This window comes from Rhincodon typus, chromosome 8, assembly GCF_021869965.1.
Source record: "Rhincodon typus isolate 14 chromosome 8, sRhiTyp1.1, whole genome shotgun sequence".
NCBI classification, from domain to species: Eukaryota; Metazoa; Chordata; class Chondrichthyes; order Orectolobiformes; family Rhincodontidae; genus Rhincodon; species Rhincodon typus.
The window spans coordinates 73,289,996-73,301,600 of record NC_063339.1 but is presented as its reverse complement, the minus strand read 5'-3'; positions in this window follow the sequence as shown (position 1 = coordinate 73,301,600).

The following is an 11,605-nucleotide window of genomic DNA, read 5'->3' as shown; positions in this document are numbered from 1 at the left end:
TTCTTCCAAATTTCTTTTATCCCTTTCTGAAAGCGCAGACTTGTCCTTGCTATATTGCCAAACACACTCAAAGCACTGAATGATCTTATCTATTTGTATATTCTGTTGGTGGCAGTCTCTTTTCAAGACTTTAACCATCCCGTCATTGTCTACGTATGACTTCAAACAGCAAATATTGGTAAGTTTTTTGGATGATGAAATACTTTACAACTGAATGCAATCCTATGAATTTTTAGTCTACAAATGCTTATAAGTAGCTAATTAGAGATCAGAAACTATCACGGATTTCCTCTCCCAGATCAGGCCAAGTGATGCTGCTACCACTCTTGATGAGATTAATTAACTTAGTACCGACTAAAATCAAAGGTCAGACTTACTTTCTTTGTTTAATTTATGCCTAATTTGAAAATGAAATTACTGAATCTAGTAATAGTGAGCAACTATAAATTTAAAGAAAAGTATCTTTCTCAATATGCAATAACAGAATTGGACAGTTGAAAATTAAATCCACCAGCTTCATTTTATACTAATCAACATATGCTCAAAAATATTCCAATCCAAAGCACACAATCTATCAGTGTAACCATTCCAAAATAATATTAACAAATGATAACTGAAACAGAATCCCAAACTGTCAACTTGAATCCATTTGAACTAAAATTACACTAGCAAATCCAACTCACTTAGAATACATAATAATCATCAGGGCCTTAGTTAGACTTACTGGGAATCTGTACAGTTTTGTTCTCCCCACATAAGAAAGGATATAACTGCAGTAGAAATAATTCAGAGAAGGTTCATGCAACTTATGAGGACAGAATTAATGAGTTGGCTCTATACTTAATGGAGTTCAGAAGAATGATGGTGATCTTTCTGATCTTACCAAAATCAGCTAAATATGAATTTTGGAGAGTTCCTCTCTGTTTAGCAAGTTATCTTACTTAATTTTATGCTGTGCATCTCATTACATATTCACCACACCTCTATGACATTGCACTTGAATTGCCAGCAATGGAAGTACTCACTACTCCATGGACCTTCCAGGATTTTAACCACCGACACCATATTTAAAGCCCAGTTTTGCACCAAATCAATCACTGCCAGCAACAAATAACCCTTCACAGTACATGTAGTGGGAGGGAAACAAAAGGGAAAACGTTTGAGAGCACTCAGGTAATTTGGGTGACACTCTCTTGCAAATACGAGCTCACATTTGTAAATGAACTGCTATTTTACATAATCACTTGTCTGATTAACTGTCATTGTAATGCAGCTACAAGTATCAAACTACACAGGCTACCCATACTTGGCACTATGTGACATAACAGCAACATGTTGGCCCCTTGACTGATCACTCTTGCCAGTTATGACAAGCTACCTAGCATTGCGTCTGTGCTAAAACACATGACAAGACACAATTACTGTGGGCCTGTAACTTCTGAATGAGGCAGCAAACTGCAAATAGGCAAGGCAAGGCAGAAATGCTGTAAACATTCAAGTAGACATGAAATGACTGAGTACTAAGAGAGATAGCAAACAACCCTGAGGGGCACCCTGCTCTAATGTATGAGATAGACACCTGTTCCTGTGCGTAAACTGACTTGACAGTAATGTTACAATACAAGTTGTCAGTAACTCCAAAGTGCAAAGTTTCTCTCTGCTGTGTGGGAGAATGGAAAATTGCATATAAATGAGGCAAGATTAGGTATTAGACTAAGTGCAAGTGTAGGTCTCCTGCCACTCAGTAGCGAAATTCTCGTCTTGCCATGCAAACCTTGGGTGGAAAATCAAACTCTTTTTCTAGTTGTCGAGAATGTCATTTTTCTGATCTTTCCATAATTTTCCAACTGACTCATCATTGCCTACATCACTCATGGGCAGGGAATATTTCACCCATTGAAACATTTAAGATCTTTTGACCATAAAACATAGGAGGAGAAGTAAGCCATTCAGTCCATCGAGTCCACTCTGCCATTTAATGAGATGTTAGCTGATTTGATAATCCTCAACTCCATGTTCTTGTTCTATCCCCATAGCCCTTGGTTCCCTTAATCATTATAACTCTATTTCAGCCTTGAGTATTCTTAATAGCCCAGCTTCAATAGCCCTCTGCAAAACAGAACTCCATAGATACACCACCAGAGAGAGAAAAAAAGTCTTCACCTTTGTCTTAAATGGACGACTTCTTACCCTGAGATTATGCCCTCTGGTCTTAAACTCTCCTACAAAGGGAAACAACCTCTCCACATCTACTCTGTCAAACTCCTTAAGAATCTGTTATGTTTCAACAAGGTGTCGTCTCATTCTTCTAAACTCCAATGAGTACAGGCCCAAACTACTCAACTTCTCTTCTTAAGAAAATACTTCCACACTCAGGATCAACCTACTGAACCTTCTCCGGACTGTCTCTCATGCCAAGGTACGTTTCCTCAGATAATGGTACATAAATTGTTCACAGTATTCCAGCTATAGTCTGGCTAGTGCCTTGAACAGTTTTAGTAAGACTTTCTTATAATATTCCACCCTTTTAGGAATAAAGTCCAATATTCCAGGTGCCTATGGTAGCGTTTTGTGATTCATATACTTGGAATCCCAAATATTCTGCCGCAGTTTTCTGCAGTCTTTCCTCATTTAACTAATATTCAGCTCTCTATTCTTCACGCCATGTAAAGCGCATGATCTCACATTTTCCCATGTTATTTTGCATTTTGCCAAGATTTTTCCTACTCTCTTAGCCCATCTATATCCCTCTCTAGATTCCTTGTATCATCCTCACTATTGCCTTCCCATCCACTTTTGTGTCATTCTCAAATCTGGCAATAGCACATTCACTTCTGTCATCCAAATCATTAATATATATCTGCGGCCCCAGCACTCATGCTTGTAACATTCTGCTACTCACACATTGCCATCCTGAAAATCCTTGCTTTATCCTAACTCTCTGTCTTCTACTAGTTAGCCAATTCTTCATCTATGCTAATAACCTACTCCCACCACCATAGAATCTTATCTTATTAACCTTATTGAATACCTTGTGGAAATCTAAATGTATCTACTGGTTCCCTTTTATATTCCTTGATTGTCACCTCCTCAAAGATCTGTAATAAATTTGTCAAGGCATGATTTCCCCTTCAATGAAGCCATGCTGACTCTGTTTGATTATATTATGGATTTCTAAATGTTCTTCTATTACATTCTTCATAATAAACTCTAACATTTTTTCACAATGATGCAGGCCTATAGTTAACTGTTTTTTTTCTCACTCCCTTTTTGAATGAGGGTGTTACAGTGGTAGTTGTCCACTGGTACTTTTTCAGATTCTAACGATTCTTGGCACATTAGTACCAGTGTATCCACTATTTCTGTAACTAATTCCTTTAAAATCCTAAGATACAACTTTATCTGATTTAAAGGGTTTATCAGTCTTTAGTCTAGGTTTGCCTAGTACTTAGTCTCTAGTGATAGTTAGTGTGCTAATACCTCCTCCCCTTTTAGCCCCATGATTATTTAGTATTTTTGGAATGGTATTAGTGTCTTCCACCATGATGATTAATGCAAAGTATTTGGTCAGTGCTTGCTAATTTTCAGATTCCACATGATTATTTCCCCAGTCTCATTCTTGAAGGGGCCTATGTTCACTGTTGCCTCTCTCTTCCTTTGCATACATTTAAACAGGCTCTTACTGTCTGTTTTTACATTACTTGCAAGTTTGTCTTCATTGTCTATTTTCTCCATTATTTTATTTTTGGACATATTTTGTTGGCTTTTAAGACTTCCCAAATCCACTAATCGTTTGCCACATTGCAGGTTTCTCCTTTCTTTTGGATATTATCTTTAACTTTCCTGGTTAACCATGGGCATTTTCTCCCATTCCTGGAACCCTTCTTTCTCAATGGATATGACTTTGCTGTGAGGCATCAACCGTCTTTGTTGATAAATTCCTGCCCCAGTCCACTCCAGCCAATTCTGCCCTCATCCCCATTTAGGCTTAGCACAGTTGCTTCTGGCTCAAGATTCTCACTCTCAAGCTAAATGCTGTATTTTTCCCAAGCGATTTTTTTATTCTAAGATCATTTATTAAACCTGCCTCATTACACATTACCAGATACAATGTTCAGTTTGATCCATAACATATCTTTCCAGGAAACTATCCCAAATACACTCTATGAATTATTCCTTGCGGCTACTTCTGTCAATTTGATTTTCCTGATCCTGATAGGATTAGACAGTGTGAAGGTTGAGAAGATGTCTCCTCTTGTTGGGGAGACTAGAATCAGGGAACATTGTTTAAAAAAACGGGGATCTTAAACTTAAGATTGTGATCCGTACCAAGGTAACCTAGTTCCCAACAGTTAAAAACTACCTCCTTCCTTCAGGAAAAACAGTTTCACACATCTAACTTCTAACAAGACATTTGTGAACAGCTAAAAACAAAGCGTTCCAAGCTACGGGTTTTTCCCCTAAGGAAAATTAACATAATTCCTGATCCTTGCAAACAGAAAGGAAGCTAATGCTCCTCAATGTTCACTATGTCTACTCATAAAACTTTCCCAACATAAACAAATTTCCAATATCACCCTGGGACACCAGGGTTTTAAAAAAATCTCAGATGCTCAATGTATGTAAACTATCAATCTATGTTGTCTACAAAATAGATTGCTCATAACTACTTGACAAGACAAGATGGGATTTAAATAATTCACTCTGGAAGTTTTAATGTTTTTGATGAAAAATGCATTTAAATCTGACTGATCATAGTCACCTTAAACTACCATCATAAAAGAATAGTGAGATAGAAAAATTGAATTGTTAAAGTGCAAAAGAGGCCATTTAGTTCATCACGTCTGCACAACTTAAATGAGCACCTCATCTGGGGCCATTCTCCTGCATTCTTCCCAAAACTCAGCAGATTCTGCTTTTTCAAAAAACAGTCAAGTTCCCTTTGAGTGTTTCAGTCGAACTTGCCTTTGAGGCAATGCATTCTAGACCTTAACAACTTGTGCATGAAGATGCTCTTCTTCATGTCGTTTTGCTTCTTTTACCAATTACTTGAAATTTGTGCTTTCTCACTGTCAATTTTGTCATAAGTGGGAATACTTCCTCCCCATGTACTCGATCTTCTATCAAATCTTCTCTCAGTCTTCTTTTCACTAAGGAAGATGATCCTAAATTCTTTAAACCTATCTTCATAATTTAAGTACTTCTTTCCCAGGAGAACGTGGAGTATTAGTCCAGTTATTGGACTAGTACTCCAGGTGAACGTTTTGAGGACATCGGCTGGAATCACAATGGCAGATGGTCAAATGTACTTTCAAAAAAATTCTGCAATAAGAATCTAGCCTAAAGATGACTATGCAACCAAAGTTGTCATAAAAAGCCATCTAGTTCATGAAGGCCCTTGAAGACATGAAATCTGTCATCTTTATCTGGTTAGTCCTACATGTGACTCTAGACCCAGAGCAATGTACTTTTAATTAGCCAAAGGAATTGGAATGAGCAACAAATACTGGCCTAGCAAGCAATGCTCGTATCCCATGAACAAATAAATTTGAAAACATACTCTCATGAATCTTGACCGCACTCTCTCGAATACCTTCGCATTGATCTTAAAATGCAGCACCTAGAACTGGAGTGTTCAGCATTCCAGCTGATTGTGAACGAGTGATCGATACAACTCTAAGACTTGCCAAAAGAATATCCAAAGGAGACTAACATGTGTAGCATAATAAAATTGATAACTTTACTTGTGAAGAAGCATTTCCTAAAATCAGGTTTAGCCTTGAGTTTTGCCAGATTTACCAAGTTCCTTTGTCCTACATTTGTGTAAACATAAACTAGTTCTCAGGTGGAATTTTCCATCTTAAATGAATGTATTTTACTGTGAGAGCACTGCAACACATGAAACAGGTATTTTAAGGCTAGGCAACATTTTTTCTGAATATAATTCCAACACAGCATTACACACATATTGACTGTGTCACAGTGCAAGATGGATAAACTCAGGATCAATAAAGCACCAAAAGTTCTCCCATCAAAACGATCAGAAAGATCAATAAATATCAGAAATCTTGTTAATTATTGCTGAAAGGAAAAGACAGTTGCTTGAAATTACAGAGATAGGTAACCATTCATCTTTTCTTGTTTAAGCACAATGTTGCACATATTTGCTATGTTTTTCTTGTTTTGCTATTGACAAATATTATTGATTCTTCAGCAAGTTTGATAATATTATGCTCCTGGATTTAGGATTTTTACATAAACAGGATTCTGAAACTGATTTTTAAAGGATTCCCATCAAGACTCTCTTTCAATGACACACTGAGAAACTGACATCAACTAACAAGTACACTTGATGCTTTTTGCCATCTGTCAAGTACGCATTAATTTCTAGGTTTACTCTGGATGTCCAGTGTTAACACAGTAACCTTTTCTGTAGATTTTCAGACAAGGTTGTAGGGAATCTATATGATTCGTTTAGAATATCAAATCTTCAGAAAAGTCAAAACTAGTCACATCAGGTAGAATTTCTTATTGAATCTATGTTCACTGCTGGTTAATAAATTGCTCTACATAGGTAAGCATTAGGTTTGTCCTAATAATTGACATTATTGTATTCCATACAGTAATATATACTCCTAAGGAATTATTGTTTTAAGTCCTTTCATATTGTCTAAGATTTCCATCTCATTTTTATAGGAATAAGAATAGGCCATTGAGCCCCTCAAGCTTGATCCGTCATTCAATTAGATCATGGTTGATCTGTACCTCAGCCATTGTTCCATATCTCTGATAATTATCTGACAAAAATCCAACTTACTCCTAAATTTCAATTGAGCCCCCGAATCTAGAGCAATTTGCCAGAGATTTCCACATATAATTATGTGAAAAAAACGCTTCCTGTTTTTTACTCCTAGTTCAAATTTGAAGATTATGATTTTTTTTTGGTATCCTTCACCAGATGGAAATATCTTCTCGTATTTACCCTACTGAACCCATTTATCAAATTAAAGATCTCAATTAGGTTTCCTGTCAACATTCTAAACTCAGCAGAATTCAAGCTTTTTTTGCAAACTGTCTTCATAATTTAACCCTTCTGCCCTAATATCATTCCAGGAAAATGATACCGTACCCTCTACAAGGCCAATATATCTTTCCTGAGCTTTGGTCTTGACACCACATCTGAGAAAGTTTTATGGAACTGAAGCATCATTTTTTACTTTTGAATTCTAATCTTTTTGAAATAAAGGTCAATATCCCATTATTTTTGTACCTGTGCACCAGCTTTTGGGACTTATTCATGTGGACACATCTGTCTCCTAAATGCACACTTCTTCCTCTTTCACCTTAAAAAGCCCCTCCAATTTGTCTATCATACCAAAACTTGCTTTTATGTAGCACCTTTAAAATCAGAAATCCAAACACACTTCATAGATTATGAAGCAAAATACAAAGAGATATTGGAATAGGTGATAAGGACCTTTGTTAGAAAATTACATTTTAAGGTCAGTCTTAAAAGAACAGAGAGAAGTAAAGAGGATGAGGATACAAAATGGATGACCTCGTACTTTTCCAGCATTGAGCCCACCTGTCATAATTTTGGCTGTGCACTTTGTTACTTTGTAACCTTATTGCCATTTGGAAACTTGGGGATACTCTCTACTCATTCATTAATACATACAGTGAAAAGCTGTGGCCTCAATAACGATCACTGGGGAACATCACATGTCACATTCTGCCAACTGCAGAATGAACCTTTTATCCCCTACTCTGTCTATTTATGTCCAACTTCTCAATTTTACTTGGAATATTATGCCAGAGACCAGGTGGCTCATGCCTTCCCTGATGAATTCTTTGAAACTTATTTGTATTAGAATTTATGTTGATCAAATTTTTTCTCAGCTTCTTTTAGGATTTTCAGCTTTTCTTTTCTTCTTTACAGTTACAGATAATATTGAAATAGTTTGTGAATTATGTTTTGTATCTATGCTTTTTCTCATGTCTTTTCTTTGACTTTTCGAAATGTATTTGTATATTCCTGTATTCATTTCAATGGGCTTTTGTTTTACTTACTGCAGGAAATGCATGATCCTTTTGACCTTATAATTTTGCTTTTATTTGTTCATCCTTTATTAGTCAAGTTACGTTTCTTTTAGGCTTACTAAAACTAGGCAATTTGCCCAGCATGGTCAGCATTTTGCCTTTAAATGCCTTATACTTGTTCTCTTCATAAATGTTGCAAACAGTCCTTCACACAGTCAATTTAATCAAAGTAAAATACTGCAGATGCTAGAAATCTGGAATGAAAACAAAAACTCCGTCAATCTGGTAGTGTCTGTAGACAGAGAAACATTGTGTATGTTTCAAGTCTGATATGATTCTTCTTCACCAATCAACACGCTCAACTCTTCCTTCATTTCCTTGAAGTAGAAGTGTTTAAGACTGTACCCAACTCTTGATATTTCTGGATCTCAGATCATGCCAAACGTAATAGTTGTATGGTCACCGTTGCCTCGGCATGCTCTCGCTTGTAATTTTCTGATTCATTTACAATGATCAAATTAGAAGACTTCCCTGACACGGTTTAGTTCTGAAAGAAAAATCGCACTTATATAGCATTTTTCCACAACCTTTGTAGGGTTTCCACGACAACTAAATTACAAAGCTAGGGCCCACAAAAAGTAATGCAGTGATCACTAGATTATCTACTACTGTGCTATTGGTAAATGGATAAATATTAGGTACTGGTTCTTTCCCAAATAGCGTCCTGGGACCTTTAACACCACCCATGAGCATGCAAAGCACTTTGTTCCAGCATTTTATCGGAAAGACCATACCACCAAAAGTGTACAATTGCACCAGGGATTTCCGGCTTAAATGGTGTCATGGCAGGAGGTCTTGGAGATTTTACAACTTTGAAAGAGGCCCTTCAGTCAATCATGGTCATCTATCTAAAGTCATAGATATGTACAGCATAGAAACGACCCTTCGGTTCAACTCGTCCATGCCTACCAGATTGCCTAAATAAATCTAGTCCCATTTGCCAGCATTTGGCCTGTATTCTCTAAACCCTTCCCATTCACATGCTCATGTAGATGCTTTTTAAATGTTCTAACTGTACCAGCTCCACCACCTCCTCTGGCAGCTCATTCCATACACAAACCACCCTCTGCGTGAAAAAGTTGCCCCTTAGGTCCCTTTTATATCTTTCCCGTTTCACCTTAAACCTATGCCCTCTAGGTTTGGACTCCCCATCCCAGAGAAAAGACCATGCCTATTTCGCCTATCCATACCCCTCATGATTTTATAAACCTCTATTAGGTCACCCCTCAGGCTCCGACATTCCAGTTAAAATAGCCCCAAGGCTATTCAGCCTCTCCTATAGCTCAAACACTCCAACCCTAGCAACATCCTTGTCAATCTTTTCTGAACTGTTTCAAGTTTCACAACATCCTTCCTATAGCAGGGAGACCAGAATTGAGCGCAGTATTCTAAAAGTGGCCTAACCAATATTCTGCATAGCCGCTACATGACCTTCCAACTTCTATACTCAATGCACTGATCAGTCAAAGAAAGCATACCAAATGCATTCTTCACTAACCTGTGTACCTGCAATTCCACTTTCAAGGAACTATGAACCTGCACTTCAAGGTCTTTTTGCTCAGCAACACTCCCCAGGACTTTACCATTAAGTGTATAAGTCCTTCCCTGATATGCATTTCCAAAATGCAGCACTTCACCTTTATTTAATTTAAACTCCATCTGCCTCTCCTCAGCCCATTGGTCCATCTGATTAAGATCCCATTGTACTCTGAGATAACCTTCTTCGTTATCCACTACACCACGAAATTTGCTAACCATACCTCCTATGATCACATCCAAATCCTTCATATAAATGACGAAAAGCAACCCTTCACCACCACCTTCTGTCTTTGAGCCAATTCTGTATCCAAATGGCTAGTTCTCCCTGTATTCCATGGGATCTAACCTTGCTAACCAGCCTATCACAAGGAACCCTGTCGAATGCCTTACTGGAGTCCATATGGATCAGGTCCACTGCTCTGCCCTCATCAATCCTCTTCATTACATCTTCAAAAAACTCAAGTCAGTGAGACACGATTTCCCATGCACAAAGCCATGTTGACTCTCCTTTATCAGTCCTTGCGTTTCCAAACACACAAATTCTATCCCTCAGGATTCCCTCCACAATAACTTGCCCACCACTGATGTCAAGCTCACCGGTCTATAGTTCTCTGGCTTGTGCTTACCATCTCTCTTAAATAATGGCAACACGTTGGCCTACCTCCTGTCTTCCGGCACCTCACTTGTGGCTATTGATGATACAGGTACCTCAGCATGGGGCCCAGTAATCACTTCTCTAGCTTCCCATAGAGTTCTAGGGTACACCTCATCAGGTCTCAGGGATTTATCTACCTTTGTGTGTTTTAAGTCATCCAGCACCTCCTCCTTTGTAATATGGCTATTTTTCAAAATATTGCTATTTATTTCCCCAATTTCTCTATCTTCCATATCCTTTGCATCAATAAACACTGATGTAAAATACTCGTTAAGTATCTTCCTCATCTACTGCGGTTCCACACAGAGGTGGCCATCGCTGATCTTTAAGAGGCCTTATTCACCCCCTAGTTACCCTTTTGTACTTAACGTACTTGTAGAATCCCTGTGGATCTTCCTATTTCCCAAAGCTATCTCATGTCCCCTTTTTTGCCCTCCTGTTTCCCCTTTTACGTATTCTCCTACTGTCTGTATACTCTTCCAGGGATTCACTCAATCTCTGCTCTTTATACCTGACATTTGCTTCCTTCTTTTTCTTGACCAAAACCTCAACTCCTCCAGCATTTCCTTTATCAACCAGCCTTGCCCTTCAGCCTAACATGGCTATACTGTCTCTGAACTCGTTATCTCATTTTTGAACGTTTGCTATTTCCCAGCCATCCCTCTATCTGCAAACATCCGCCCCCAACAACTTTTGAGAGTTCTTGCCTAACACCTTCTAAATTGGTCTTCCTCCAATTTAGAACTTTACCTTTTAGATCCAGTCTATCCTTTTCCATCATTATTTTAAAACTAGTACAATTATGGTCACTGGCCCCAAAGTGCTCCCCCACTCATACCTCAGTCACCTGCCCTGCCTGATTTCCCAAGAGTAGGTACATCCACATACTGAATCAGAAAATTTTCTGATACACACTTCAGAAATTCTTCTCCATCCAAGTTCTTAACACTATGGCAATCCCAGTCTATGTCTGTAAAGTTAAAATCCCCTATTATAACCACCCTATTATTCTTACAGATAACTGAGATCTCCTTATAAATTTGTTTGTCAATTTCCCACTGACTATTGTGTGGTCTATAAAAACAATCCAAATAAGGTGTTCATCCCTTTCTTATTTCTCAGTTCCACCCAAGTAACTTCCCTGGACATATTCCCAGGAATATCCTCCCTAAGTACAGCTGTAATGTTATCCCAAATCAAAAATACCACTCCATCTCCTTTCTTGAACCCTTTCCATCCTTCCTATAGCATCTAAAGCTTGGAACATTAAGCTGCCAGTTCTGTCCATTGCTGAGTGACGTCTCTGTAATT